The sequence below is a fragment of the Callospermophilus lateralis genome, unplaced genomic scaffold (assembly GCF_048772815.1).
Source record: "Callospermophilus lateralis isolate mCalLat2 unplaced genomic scaffold, mCalLat2.hap1 Scaffold_89, whole genome shotgun sequence".
In the NCBI taxonomy this organism is placed as follows: domain Eukaryota; kingdom Metazoa; phylum Chordata; class Mammalia; order Rodentia; family Sciuridae; genus Callospermophilus; species Callospermophilus lateralis.
In genome coordinates this window covers 4,444,277-4,459,111 of record NW_027517018.1, presented here as the reverse complement: position 1 = coordinate 4,459,111, position 14,835 = coordinate 4,444,277, and the positions used below count along the sequence as shown (strand labels likewise).

At 36.5% G+C, this 14,835-nt stretch overlaps 1 pseudogene; it reads right to left on the bottom strand.

Annotated features, from left to right (window-relative positions):
* Nucleotides 1-6,834: 6,834 nt before the first annotated feature.
* On the bottom strand, nt 6,835-14,219 carry LOC143390088 (uncharacterized; annotated as a pseudogene).
* Nucleotides 14,220-14,835: the final 616 nt, after the last annotated feature.

Sequence of the window (14,835 nt, the reverse complement as noted above, 5' to 3'; positions counted from 1 at the left end):
GATTGAGTAGAACAGGAATAGCCAGATTATAGATTCCACTTTCTTGAGGTTCCCTTGAGCAGGGATAACTTCTGATTGGCTACATGTACTAGTGGTTTGAATAGGCTGAACAGAATTTGTGGGTGGGTATCAGATTATTGCTTATTTCTAAACTAAGAGTGGTTTATTAAACCAAGCATTTACCAGAGCCCCTTATGCTGGAGATACAGGATGGAACTGATCCTCTGATGAAATTCTTCTGGTTGTTCAGTGCACATGCTTACCTTTGTTTGGGTGTGTTTCTAGCATAAAACACCTCACATGCAAATCTTTATTTGAAAGTGATGAAAATGTGCATGTATCTTGTGAAAACATTTCATCCCTGGACTCACATACTGTGGATGATGACCATCCTAACCTCATTGGTATTTTGTATGCAGAAGTGGGAACCAAAGGTTTTTGCTGCACAGGAACTGGACTCAACCTTATCTCCTGGTGGTCCTAACCACAAGAGTGTGAGGAAAAAGACAGTCACACCATTTAGCTTTATCTTAGCTGATCTTAGCTCTATCTTTTGGCTTTGCCTGAAAGAGCTGGAGACTACAATTTTGTAAAACTTGAAAATGTAGCTGGAGCAAGCTTAATGTATATCATGAGAACTTTGTAAATGTTTAATAATACAAGGTTGGTGACTTCAAATAAACTGAGAAAGTAAGAAGGCCCCATTTTAAACTCTAATTCTTTTAACTAAGTCAGAATGATTTAAGACATTTCACTCAGAAAAACAGGCGTGAGTTTGTTGAATAGATAAACAAGGAAAGGGGACACTCTCATAGTAGATAATGGGTCCTCTGAGAGGGGAGAGAGACAGTGTCTCTTTTATGCAATTTACTTTTGTTGGGTAACCCAGAGAAGTTTCCAAAGAGTCCCACACAGGCCTACTACTTGACTTTGAACTGACAGCTGGATGACATCCAAGAGTCAAGTCCCCACTGCTATGATAACTTTATGTCACCTTGGCCAATGCAACTGATTCTAATTGGATTCTTAACCATAAATTCTTGCAGATTTTAGAGCTAGGAAAAATATTTTTATTTCTATGTGTTTCAGAATCTGGTATGTGGAAAGAGTCACAAAAGTTCCTTTCTCAAGTGTAACATGGCTTCCTCTTATGGACATTTATTTTATATCTGGTTTTCTCCTGCAGATAACAGACAGTTTACTGAGAAATGTGATATATCCTGTCCACTTAAGGCAGGCAGGGTTACAGGTTAATTTCTTAATGAAGAGAAAAACATGTGGGGGTGAGCACAGTGATCCCCACTTTATAGAATTATTCCCTGAACCTCATGATCTCACCACTCACATCTGTCCCCTATCATTTAGCAAGAAGTAGTTTAGCCTAAACCATGCTGTTGTTGATCCAATGTCCCAAAGACTGCGCCCCCAGACACACATAAGTTTTACCAGAGAACTGGATAGAAATGTGGATTCTCAGGTTGCAGCTCAGCTTTATTATATGAGACTCAGGGTGGCTCACAAATCTTAATTTGTATGATCCATTCAGTTCCATGGTTGGGGCTTATAATGTGTGTCCTGATTTGGTCTCTCTTCCAAGAGCATTTTTTTCACCATGTTACAAAAAAAAAAAGTTATTATGACGTCACTAATTTACACCTTAATGACCTGCATCCAAAATTGTCTAATTTCAGCCCTGATGGACAGACCCTGAGATCCAAGGGGCTGGGTGCATGGATCTCTCCTGCTGAAATGTTTAGGGAATCATGTTGCAGTGACCTCATTAAGACCTTCAAACACAGCACCCACAGCTAAAAGTCAATCCCTGTAAACATTTTAACCTTTACTTCTTTTCCAGAGATTAAAGCAATAACCTAATCTCTTGTTTAAAAACTCTAAAGGGGGCTGGATTTGTGACTCAGTGGAAGAGTGTTCTCATAGCATGCATGAGGCATGGGTTTGATCCTCAGCACCACATAAAAATAAAATTTTATAAAAATTACATCCACCTCAAACTAAAAAAAAATATTTAAAAAAATTAAAAATCTATAAAGGCCATATTACTTCACTGTAACTCTGATTGGATGGACCATGGTTTTCTTAATAAAGATTCTGGATCATGATGTGCAGATCCCCACAGTTGCCCGATAAGACCGCTAGATGGCGAGTGTGATTTTCTTTTTTTTTTTTTTTTTTTTTTGCCAGTGGAGGCGCTCTGCAGGTGGCTGGGGGCTTCTCTTGGTTGCTCCCATCAGAGTCCCTGAAGTGACCCTATGCTCAGGCAGGTTTTACTGAAGATTCCAGAAAGTGATTTGAAGCCAGGGTCTTTGACTACAGTACTACTATAGTACTGTAGCAGGAAATTTATTGAAAATGGTGCAGGTCCTCCTCCTCATACAGGACAGGCTAACTATTTGCCCACAGCCTGAATTTCTGGTAGTGGCAGGGGTATGGTCATAGGCCTTAATAATACCAATCTCGAAGAGAAAAGTAGAGTCAATATTTTCTTCTCCTGAAAAGTATACTCTGGTTTTAATGAACACCCAGAATACATGGCCAGCCTTTTGTTGTTGTTGTTTTTGATGCTTTAAAGTGTTTATAAGGAAGGTAAATGAGAAGATTGGAAGATGTCTTGAATTTGAATCCAAGCCTAGCTCTACTCTGGACTATTGTGGACTTTATCTGGTAATGTACCACTTCTGCAACCCACGTTTACAACAATGGTGGAAGAGACTGCATGCAACAGGAACAGTGCCTGCACAATTCCCACATTCCAGGTGTAGAGCCCTTCCTTTCCTCCCACCTCTGGAAGACTTTTGTGTTCCCCAGCACTAAGATGGGGAAGGCATAACAGAAAGGAGGGGCTTCGGTGCCTCCTCATGACCAAGTCCAAGTGGCACAGGTTACAGATGGAGTTGCTCTGGCCCTTTTGAGGAGATTTATAGATTTCCCATTGTCATAATAGTGTTTAGGGTTTGTTTTAATCATATATAGGAGATGCAAATGAACACATGCACTGTCACAGAGAGCTAGAGTTTTCTATAAACAGTAGTGAAGAACCATTTGGGAAGCTCCAGGGTTGGTCAGGAGATGAGGGTGTGGGAAGTGATAGAGACCATGTAAAAGAGACTTTCTTCTATTCATGCAGGAAGAAAAGATGATACAGCATAAGTGGATTTAGGGTTATTATGTTATTATAATTTCAGTGAACTTTAGGGGGCATGAGCCATCTCTGTTATTCTGGTAACTGAACATGCCATGATTTGGTCAGACAAAAACTGACTTTGGATGCTGGGAGCATAATAGGAAGGATATTGGTAGTATAAAAATTATATTAGTTAATTTTCACATGAACAACATGGGAAGATGGCTGACTATCTCTAAAAATTAGCTCTCTCCAGAAGGTCATGACTGGGTAAAGTGGTCCATGCCTATTAATCAAGTGATTCAGGGGACCAATGCTGGTGGATTGTAAGTTCAGGGTCAGCCTGAATAATTTAGTGAGATCCTGGCTCATGGTAAAATTTTAAAATGGACTCTATCCAGCCTTGTGTGTGACTGTGGAGCAGCAGGACTCTTTGTTTTAATAGAGTGTCTTACACTGAGCCTTAAATGTTGGCCAGCAGAGCAGAGAATTCTGATGCCTGTCAACAGTCTCTCCTCTGTCTTTGATCCTCAATTTGTCACCAGGTGATACCTGCCTGGGGAAAACTCAGGATGTATGGGACAAAGGCAGACTACTCAGATACAGAGAGGATGACAGTGGCAAGGCTTTGAATCTCACTTTAGCTTTTTTTCTCTTGGATAGCATCTTGGAAGGGGAAAGTGAAACACTGCACAGAAAATTCTGGAATGTGCAGGAGCAGAAGTCAAAGGTTTTTCTTGTAGATGTCAAGATAATGTCCCAAGTAACCAGATCCAGCATTGTGTTGCAGAATCTGAAGGTTTGAAAAATAATTTGTGTGTATGTGTGTGTGTGTGTGTGTGTGTGTTTGTGTGCACAAGAATGCAGGTGAAGTTCTCAATGACTCACTATTCATTATTGGAAAAGAAGAGGTGGAATGACTGCTTACTCAATGGGGTTTCTGCTAAAAAAGGATCTTGTCTGTTATTCAAGTAGGGGCATCTGGCTTGATACTGACAACTGACATGAGACTGGTAAGGTTTGGGAAGGATGGTAGAACTCTTTGACAGAGAGTTTGTAGCAACTCAATCAGGCCCAAATTAATAATTCTCCTGTCTGCAGGCTTTAGGTTTCTTCTGATAATATGCTGTGTGTCTCCTTCTGCTCCTTCTCTTGTTTCTTTCCTACCTTCCTCATTACTGGGAGACAATCATTGTGCTTAAAGCACTGGGAGAAAAAATAAATTAGAAAAATACCAGTTTTTTTTTTAGCATGTATGATCTACCCTGAGCCTCAACATGGTAAAACGTAGAGACCAAAGGCTTGTTTTTGGTAAGAGGCTTGACCATCATGATGATGATTAGTAATCCTATTCCCTACTTGAAAATAAAAATGCCTCTAGAATGCCCAGTGTCCACTGGGTGTATCCACTGCCAGTATGAGTTCTCTGATGTTGAATAAGGCATAAACTTTTCTTAAAAGCTTTGCCACCTTCTTTACATTTGTATGGGTTTTCTCCAGTATGAATTCTCTGGTGTTGAGTAAGCCATGATTTTTGAGTCTGAATTAATGAAACTTTCAGGGGTTACGTGCACACCTGTTGTGAGAGAGTAATTGAACAGAGGCTACCAAATGAATCCCTGCATCAACAGAGGCATCATCTTAATATTGTGGGATTCTTATGGAGGTATTTCTGTGACAGTAAAAGTTAGTGGAGGTATCTGTGCTTTATAGTACTATGGTGATCACTAAGTAACTATAGCTAATATAATTTTTAAAAAATTAAATAATGCAATTGTTCAGACTTATGTACTGCATAAACTGACTCTGATGACCACAAAACCTGAGCCTCTTTGTCTTTTTTTTTTTTGTACTAGGGATCAAACCAAAGTGCTCTCTACCACTAAGCCACATTCCCAAATCTTTTTATTTATAGTTAGGATCTTCCTAAGTTGCTTAGATTCATGTGAAATTACTGAGGCTGGTTTTGGAACTGTGATTCTCCTTCCTTGAACTCCCCTGCTGCTTGGATGAAAAGTGTGTACCAGTGTGCCCAGCTGAAGTTTGAGTCTTCCAGAATACTGAAAGAACCTGAAGTACTGCAGTAGAAGAGATTTGCTTATACTTTATTAACCGTTAAAAACATCATTACTTGGTTGAAGCAACTTGAAGAACCGAGGATGGGTCCAGGGAAATATGTAACTTTCTGAGATTTCACAGTGTGGCTTGGGACAGACCTGCCTTTTCCTGAGTGACACAACTGTATCCTTGTAAGTGCTACTGGAAGGATGGACTCATCAGTTCAAATGCTTTTCATTGACACAATTATTTAACCATTCTTATTTTTTTTCAACTGTAACAAAATTGTTTTAAAAATGTGCAGGGCTGTGGTTTTCTATTAAGAGAAAAAAGGGCAACTATGTTTCACTAGGTATATATGACATCTGTTTTAAAGAACATCAGTGTTCTCTAAAACAGATGTCATATATATGCAAATAGAGCCACACTTTGGTACAAAGACACACAGTTCTTCCTCTGGTGTGTCTAGTAAATGCAATAGTATGTTTAAGGGTGGGAAAAGGCAGTATGCTTCACTCTCATTTTTGCAGAACCTTTGAAGGCTCAGGGGCTCAAAGTCTGAATGGAGGCTCAGGACTCTCAGAGGTCATGGACAGGCCTCTTGATGTCTATTTAGTGTGAGCATTTATAGCCACTACATGTGTGGATTTAACCACGCCATGTGTTGCATTTTGCTGTTCAATATCTTTGTTTCTCCACCATCTGGTTTCAAACTTTTGAACTCTGCATTTGATGTAGAAAACTAAGATGTATCATGCAGGACATTTTAAAAGCCAGAATCTGATGCCTGAAGTGTGACAAAACCATCTTTTGAATGCTTTTTATGGACATGAAACCCTGAGTAAAAATTTTTTAATTAACTACAAAGCAAAAGACAATGATTTCTGGGTTCAGGGATGCATGCCTTGCATCCAAGTAGTGCAGGAGGCTGAGGCAGGAGAACCACAAGATCATATCCAGTCTTAGTAGTAAAAGTGATACCCTAAGCAACTCAGTGAAATTGTGTCTCTAAATAAATACAAAATAGGGCTGGGATGGGACTTAGTCGATGAGTGCACCTGAATTTAATCCTCGGTATACCCCAAAAATAAAATAAAATAAATAAATAAGACATTGACATAGGACCATTGTGTCCAGCTGAGATTATGGAAAAAATATTGATGTGATCATAGAATTCAGGCATAAGATAATTTTATTAATGAGTTGGTTTGGTACAAGTAGTACAAATATAGCTTTTGAAAAAAAAAGATGATTTGAATTCAATCAATACAGAGAAACTGAGGAAATGACAATTGAACCTAGAGAGGTCCACAGAAGGAAAGAAACCAGATCATCCAATCATGCTTCCTGCCCACTTCCATGGGCTAATGAGTAATGGCCAGAAGGGCAAGGGTTGGAATTTTATGGAGTCAGTACTGCGGAGCTATCTCTGGGCAATGGTAATTTTTCTTTCCAGTATGAACTTTCTGGTGACCAATGAGGTTTCATCTTACAGGAAATGACTTTCACAGTCTATGTATTTGTGAGAATAATTGCAAGTATGAATGATCTGTTTCTTGTTAACACTTGAAGCATACTGAAAATTTGCCACATTTTTAACATTTACATGGCTCTTATCCAGTATGAATATTTGGTTAACAACAATACTTTCCATAATAGAATAACTTTGCCATATTCTTTGCATTTGTATGGTTTCTCCCCAGTATGAATTCTCTGGTGTTCAGAAATGTGTGATCTTTGATAAAGAGCTTTGCCATATCCTTTAAACTTGTATGACTTTTTCCTAGTATTAATTCTCTGGTGTCAAATAAGTTACGATATTTGATTAAAAGCTTTCCCACATTCTCCAAATTTCTATGGTTTTTCTCTGATGTGAAGCCTCTGGTGTTGACTAAGGAGTGACCTTCAATTAGAAGATTTGCTACATTACAGATATTTGTATGGTTTCTCCCCAGTATCAATTCTCTGGTGTTGAGGAAGGCATGATTTTTTATTAAAAGCTTTGCCACATTCTTTACACTTGTATGGCTTTTCTCCAGTATGAATTCTCTGGTGTTGAGTAAGGCAAGATTTTTGATTAAAAGCTTTGCCACATTCTTTACATTTGTATGGCTTTTCTCCTACATGAATCCTCTGGTGTCGAGTAAGGCATGATTTTTTATTAAAAGCTTTCCCACATTCTTTACATTTGTATGGCTTTTCTCCTGTATGAATTCTCTGGTGTTGAGTAAGACAGGATTTTGTATTAAAAGCTTTGCCACATTCTTTACATTTGTATGGCTTTTCTCCAGTATGAATTCTCTGGTGTTGAGTAAGGCGAGATTTTTGATTAAAAGCTTTGCCACATTCATTACATTTGTATGGCTTTTCTCCAATATGAAGTCTTTGGTGTTCAGTAAGGTGTGATTTTCGATTAAAAGCATTGCCACATTCTTTACATTTGTAAGTCTTTTCTCCAGTATGAAGTCTCTGGTGTTCAGTCAGGTGTGAATTTCGATTAAAAGCCTTTTCACATTCTTTACATTTGTATGGCTTTTATCCAGTATGAATTTTCTGGTGTCGAATAAGGCATGATTTTTGATTAAAAGCTTTTTTACATTCTTTACATTTGTATGGCTTTTCTCCAGTATGAATCTTCTGATGTCGAATAAGGCACGATTTTTGATTAAAAGCTTTTTTACATTTTTCACATTTGTATAGCTTTTGTCCAGTATGAATCTTCTGATGTTGAATAAGGCATGATTTTCGATCAAAAGTTTTTTTACATTCTTTACATTTGTATGGCTTTTGGCCAGTATAAATTTTCTGCTGTTCAGAAAGGTGTAATTTTTTATTAAAAGCTTTGACACTTTCTTTACTTTTCCAGATTTTCTCTCCAGTATGATTACTGTAGTGTTTAAAGAGGTTTGAGCAACACTTAAAGACATTTTCACATTTCTTCAATTTGTAAGGTTTATCTCCATTGTAAAGACTATTGTTTTTAGTAACACATAGAATTTGAGTAAAATATTTTTCACATTCTTTACTTATGGAGGATTTATCACTGCTCTGATAAAAAATTGAGTTATTTTTAAATGCTTTTACATATTTTTTTAACTTGTAGAGCTTCCCACCAATATTAATTCTCTGGAGTTCAGGAATTCTTGTAGTTTTATTAAAAATGATTTCACATGCCTTATAGCTGTAATTTGTCTCTTGATTATAAAAGCTTGGATAAATAAATTTTGGGTATGGATTAAAAACTTTTTTACTTTTGTCATTGAAAAGCTCTTTTAAATGATCACATGGGTGATTTCTAAGATTTAAAAAAAGAAGAGAATTTTAATGACTTTCACAGAATTTACATTGTTTTACACCAAATCTATTATGCTTTGAATTACCTAGGGTAGAGACAGTCTACAGGTCCTAAAAGATTTATCATAAATATAGTTCTCTTTGAGTATCACTGAGGGTGTTTTTAAAATTCTTTCTACTTTTAAATAAAGCAATATTAGGAAAGTACAATTACTCCCACATTCATTATAATTCCATGCATTGCCACAAGGAGAAACTGTTAATTTCATCATATTTGTAAAGTAATTATCAGGGAGACTACTAAAACTCAGAAATTTCTTCTTCTCCTTCTCCTTCTCCTTCTTTTTAATATAAATTGTCTAAAGAAATCTTTGTGGATATTTACTCAATGGTGAATTTTAAATTATTCCAGTGACTAACTATAGCATGAAATAGACTCCATTGCAAATTTTTTATTTTTTAGAGGAATGGTATAATTACAAATGCTGTTCAAATATATTCACAAGCACCCACAGGTCCTCAAATGTGACTGCCATATGTGTTGTTGTCTCTCTCCAGCTTAGCCAATGTCCCACATCCCTACAGATCCACGTTGCCTCCAACACACTATTGTCTAGTTTTGATTTGTGGGGAATCCTGCAGGCACTGGGACATAATCATTGTCCTGATGTGTCAGAGTATTCTTCATTAAGCCAAAGAACAAACTTCATCTGAGCTGGGCTGCTCAACTTTCCAGCAAAAATATCTATCACTGAGGGTGTTTTTAAAATTCTTTCTATGTAACTAGCTCACTGAAATAAGTTAGAGAATACTTTTGATTTGTCAAAAACATATTCCTTTAGATGCACAGATAAGTAGTCTTAGGGCCTCAGAAAAATCTAATAGCAACAGGATTCACTAGGGACATGTATAGGATCCAGGAAGTCTCTGTTTCTCACACTTGGAAAATATTTTTCCCATTCCACCCAAAATCACAAAAATGCATAGATCTTTTGGGATATTCACTAGGAGTCTGGTCAAAATACCTGTTGATATGAAAGATGAAGCAGAGCATGTCAGATAGAGCTCCTGAAAGATATCTATAAACTGTTATTAAATTTAAAAAAAAAAGCATGGAAGTCTTTAGGGAAAAAAGTCTGGTATCTTTGAACTCACAGTTGAAATCCAGCTGGGTTGAGACTATCCAGTACATGTTATATACTACCTAGTTTTGTCTAAATTCAGCATGGCACTGGAGATGGTATCAACCATTGGAGCCATATAGCCACTTAGCATCACAGAGATGGGTGAGACATGTCAGAATGCCAATCAACCTGTCTCAAGAAAGATTCTTCCTGTTGAAATCTTATTCCTATTTTGATGCACACTCCCTTAAATAAAGAACTGGAAAAACTATCTAGCAATTGTTTTTCAGAACTTATGTGGTCTAGAGAATCTATAAGATGTTTTACCTCTTTTAACATAAGTTCTTGCCAGGTCTTATATTCCTTTACTAATTATTTCAGATACTTATTTTTTTTTTCAGATGGCTCATCACTTTCCAAAAAACAAATTACTCAGGTGGGATGCTTGATGTCCCATGACATGGAGTAATTATGCTAACTTTTTTTTTTTGAGAGATAGAGAGAGAGAGAGAGAGAGAGAGAGAGAGAGAGAGAGAGAGAGAGAGGGAATGAATTATTTTTTTTGGTGGACACAACATCTTTGTTTGTATGTGGTGCTGAGGATCGAACCCAGGGTGCATGCCTGCCAGGAAACTGAGCTACCACTTGAGCCACATCCCCAGCCACTTTTCTTTTGATTTTCCTACAATATTTTGTTAATTTAAATGTAGGGAGATCACTGAAGAACAAGAGGGAGCTTAAATAACTGATATGCATGGTAAATAGAGACCATGAAGTAATCTTTAATGATTACAACTGAAACAAACCTAGGCTTGAAAAAAATATTTTCTGTCAGATTTTAACTTATCAATTAACATTTTTAAATGTGAATTCCTCTTTAATTTTGGACCTCTTGTTTGTATTCTTTGCTTTATTGATTTCTACCCAACTTGACATGTCTACTGTCACTTCTCTTCAAATCTCAAGGTTATTTCGTTGGAGACCACGTGGTGACCAAAGATTACATAGAGACATCAATACATTTTTGATGGAATATGTCATGTTTTGTTATTTTCTTGGTAACTAAAGAAGTCTTTTTAGTGTTACCCTCATTAGGAAAAAAAGAAAGAGTAAATTTCCTACAAGAGTCTACAAAATTATTTTCTCAAACATTTTTTGTCTAGACAAAGACACTAAAATACTTTGAAATCATTTTCGTTCTCTACATTGTGAGCACTACTTAGAAAAGATAGGTTAAACATAAAAAGAAAAAAAAATTAACATTTTCTTTTCCACATAAACAAATGCCCAATCTTTGTACTAAAAATAAGATACAAACTTTTTAATGCAGAATAGAAGCTACCATAAGATACTCTATAAAGTTAAAAAAATAAATATTGGTTTTCAATTAAAAATCCTGAATGAAATTTAGACTCACCAATAAAGAGTAGGTTTTTACAGATCTCTAACATCACATCTCCATACAAAGTCTGCTGAGAGGGGTCCAGGAATTTCCATTCCTCTTCCGAAAATTCAATGATCACATCTTTTAATGTCAATGGCTCCTGAAATAAAAATAAAGAAATACTTATTACATAAACCATATGATTAATGACATAGTACTTAATTTCATACAAATATTAATGAGAGTTAAAAGAGGTGGCTTTCATATATGGTAGTGATGTCAACCATTCAGTAAGATACTTTTTTTTTGTGGTGCCCGAGACTAAACCCAAGGCTTTTTGCATGAAAGGCAAGCATTCTACCAACTGAGCTATATCCCCAGCCCCAATAATTCATTATAAGAAGTAAAATTGGTGGCTAATTTTGTTATAATGAAACCCAGGGAGCAGCACATGTGAAGCAAAACACTGAAGCACAAAAAGTGGGAAAAAATCCAACATAATTCCAAAGGATAAATAATAGTTGCAATTAGTTATTGAATATTCAAAAGAAGCACAACCAAACAAAGCAATGATACTTGAGATATGCTTAACAAAATTATAAGTAATAACAATACGCAAATGATGGTGGTTACCTTAGTGTGTCGAAGACATTAGATATCACTAAACACACACCAAAACTTTCAACAGTCCACATAATTATTTGAATGTTTATCTCCAAAGTTGTCTATCTTCTCATTACTTAAATATAACATAAATCTTCAGTGATTTTAAAAAAATACTTTTTCAACATCACAACTCACTTCTAAAACAAAAGAATAAAAATTTTAACTATCAAACTATTACAAAACACTTAGGTACTTGGGTCAACTTGAATCACATGGCACAAAGTTATAACAACAAAAAAAATAAAAAAGCAAATTAAGTGAATAGACTGTTAATCTCTCAGTTCATAAGGAAACTGACACATCAGGTTTAACATTCCCAGATTCATAAAACCACTCTCACTGTGAAACTGAATCCTCACTTGGCTCATTTCAAAGGAGAAAGTGAGAAAATACTAAGCCATTAAGAAAAAAATTCTGAAAGGCTCTGGCACCCTAAATGCCTCTCTGATAGCTAGGAAATACTCCTTTTACCAGGGTCTCAGTTATCACTAGTGAACAAACACATACATGAAGTTAGTTTAACATTCAGATCTGTGATGTCTTTCTTCTGAAACAGCATTTTTATAAAATTAGAGATTTAATCCAGGGGCATTCTACATTGATGTTTTTTAATTGTGACAAATGGGCTTACAATGTTGCTTAGGGTCTCTAATTTACTGAGTCTTGAATCATATTTACTTTCTTGCTACCTAATTTTTCCACATCACAATGATTACAAGTTTGTGCAACGTTTCCTGACTCTGCAACCACTTTTGATACCAAATGTGCAAACTTGAACAACAACCAATATTTCAACAACTAGTAGTCCAATAATTCGGTTCTGATACCATCTAGTACAGATCCCACAAGTTTGGTGTTCACTACTATCAAATTTTACTAACTTATGTACCAGTTTCAAGCCCCAGAATAGAACAATATTAATATTTATAATTAATTTCCTATAAATTAGGGGTCTCTACATTTACTCACTCAAGTTACTTATTCTGATAAAAAAGAACACGCTTATGTATACCAGCTTGTTATAAATTATATAAATCTGGAAGTTGACAATTGAATCCTTGCATAGAATCTAAAAAAATGTTAGAGGAAAATGGGACACAATATAGGACATTTTTGAAAATAAGTGGTTGAAGATATTACCTCCAATTTTTATGTTCTGCCATAGAAGAGCCCCTTTCCCAATAAGATTTAGAAGATCCTCACTATTTTAAATATGCTGATTCAGATTCTTATTCTGAATATTCCCATTGTTTTACATAAAATAATATTAAATGAACACTTTTACATTCAGGGGTCAGAACAAGATATTTGTTAAAAAAAGAGGTTGGTATTCTTTAGATAATTTCCTTTATATGAAACTCTAAGAATACTGAGCCATCTCATAGCGGCCCAAACCAACATACACACAATTTTCTTAAAACTCCTAAGTATTCATTGGCTTCAGGGTAAAGGATACTTCATTTGGAATTTTGATTTTTTTTTTTTTTGGTACAGTGGTATTCTACAACTAAGATATATTCTAGACCTTTTATTTATTTTTTTTTGAGACAGTCTCTCACTAAGTTGCTACACTAAGCTTCAGTTTTGATCTTTCATCCTCAACCTCCAGGTTGTTGTGATTTCTGGCATGTCACAATATGTCCAGAAAGATATGAATGCTCTAACTTCCTTTGGTCCATTTTCATTTCACCTTATTTATTTGCTATTTCTTCTGTTATATTTAAAGCTTCGTCCCAGGGTCTCATAAACTGACTTCCAGACCACTCACATATAATTGAATCAAGCCTTTATTGAAGCACACCGGTGGCGGCTGACCAGAACATGAAGCTGTTCCCCTGATCAGCCCCACACAATTGCAAGGGCACTCCTTATAAGCCTGAAAACTGCAAAAGGGATGTTCAGGGGGTCTAGCCAATGCAAGCAAGCCAGGTTACAGAAGCGGGACACTGCAGTCAAGCGGAGGGAAGTCTAACCAATCACAGTTAGCCCAGTCACCCCAGTTACAGAAACAGAGCCCCGTTACCCTAGCTATAGAAACAATACCCCATTAGTTAGTTCCATGTTCTTAAAGGTTTCTATAGCAAAAAGAAAAGAACATCTTGCTCCAGTCATGACTCTTCTACTTGGCATGGTTGTTTTACAGGATGAAGTCATAAAACAAAATGGAGTAACATTTGTTCCTACTATCACATTCCCCACTGGTTTTAGTAGGTTTGATGTCAATCTTGCACATCATAGGCCTCAGATTTTTTTTTCCTTCTGTGTCTAAAGGACTATACTGGGCTCACAAGACCATAAGTCTTACCTCATCTACATTCTTTTGTAAGAGGCAGGGTCCTACATTAATACCAATCAGGAGAAGGACTAGGGGCTGAACTTTGGCTGAAATGATGATAGCCAACCAAGGGGACCATGAGAATAGGTTTTGGATCCAATTGCCAGAAGCTTCTAGTGCTTCATCTCTTTCCTTTAACCTGTTTCTCACAAGCGCCCAATTGTCCTTTATTATCCCAGAATGGTTTGCATATAAACAAGTTTCTCCTGGAGCCATACAATCTCCTCCTTGTTTCAGAAAGAGATCATCTAGACCTCATCTGTTTTGTAAGACTACTTCTGTCAGAGAGTCTAGTGAAACCTCTAGTTTGGAGATTGACCTTTCTAATTTTCCTAAATCTATATTTATTTGATGGCTGAGGGACTTAAATTTTTTAGAGCTTGTGACAAGACCTGCAGTTCCTAAAGCAGTAGATCCAGCTATTCCCAAAACAGTTAGTAGGGGAACTAAAATGGGGGCAGCCAGTCTATGTTGATAAATCAGTGGGGCCTGGCCTTTTAATAAGTCCAGGTGTTCTTTTCCCTTTTCTCCATCAAAATAGTAGGTTACATAGTTCAGAGTTTTTGACAGTTTGGAGATTTAGTCAAGGAGTTCAAAGTGGGAACCAGGAAGCACAATCTTTGGTGAATAGGGAGTTTTTCCACTTATAAGTTGGTTTGTAGAAGCAAGTGTCTCTTTTTGGTAGATCACCTAGGGTGATCTTGGAAGCAGTTTTCCAGGTACATCTTCCTGAGCTAGACATATTGGTGAACATCTATATTGACCATATTTTTTCCTCTAATATTAGGGACCTCCAACTGCCGTAAGGGAAAAGGGCCATGACCGTTCTTGC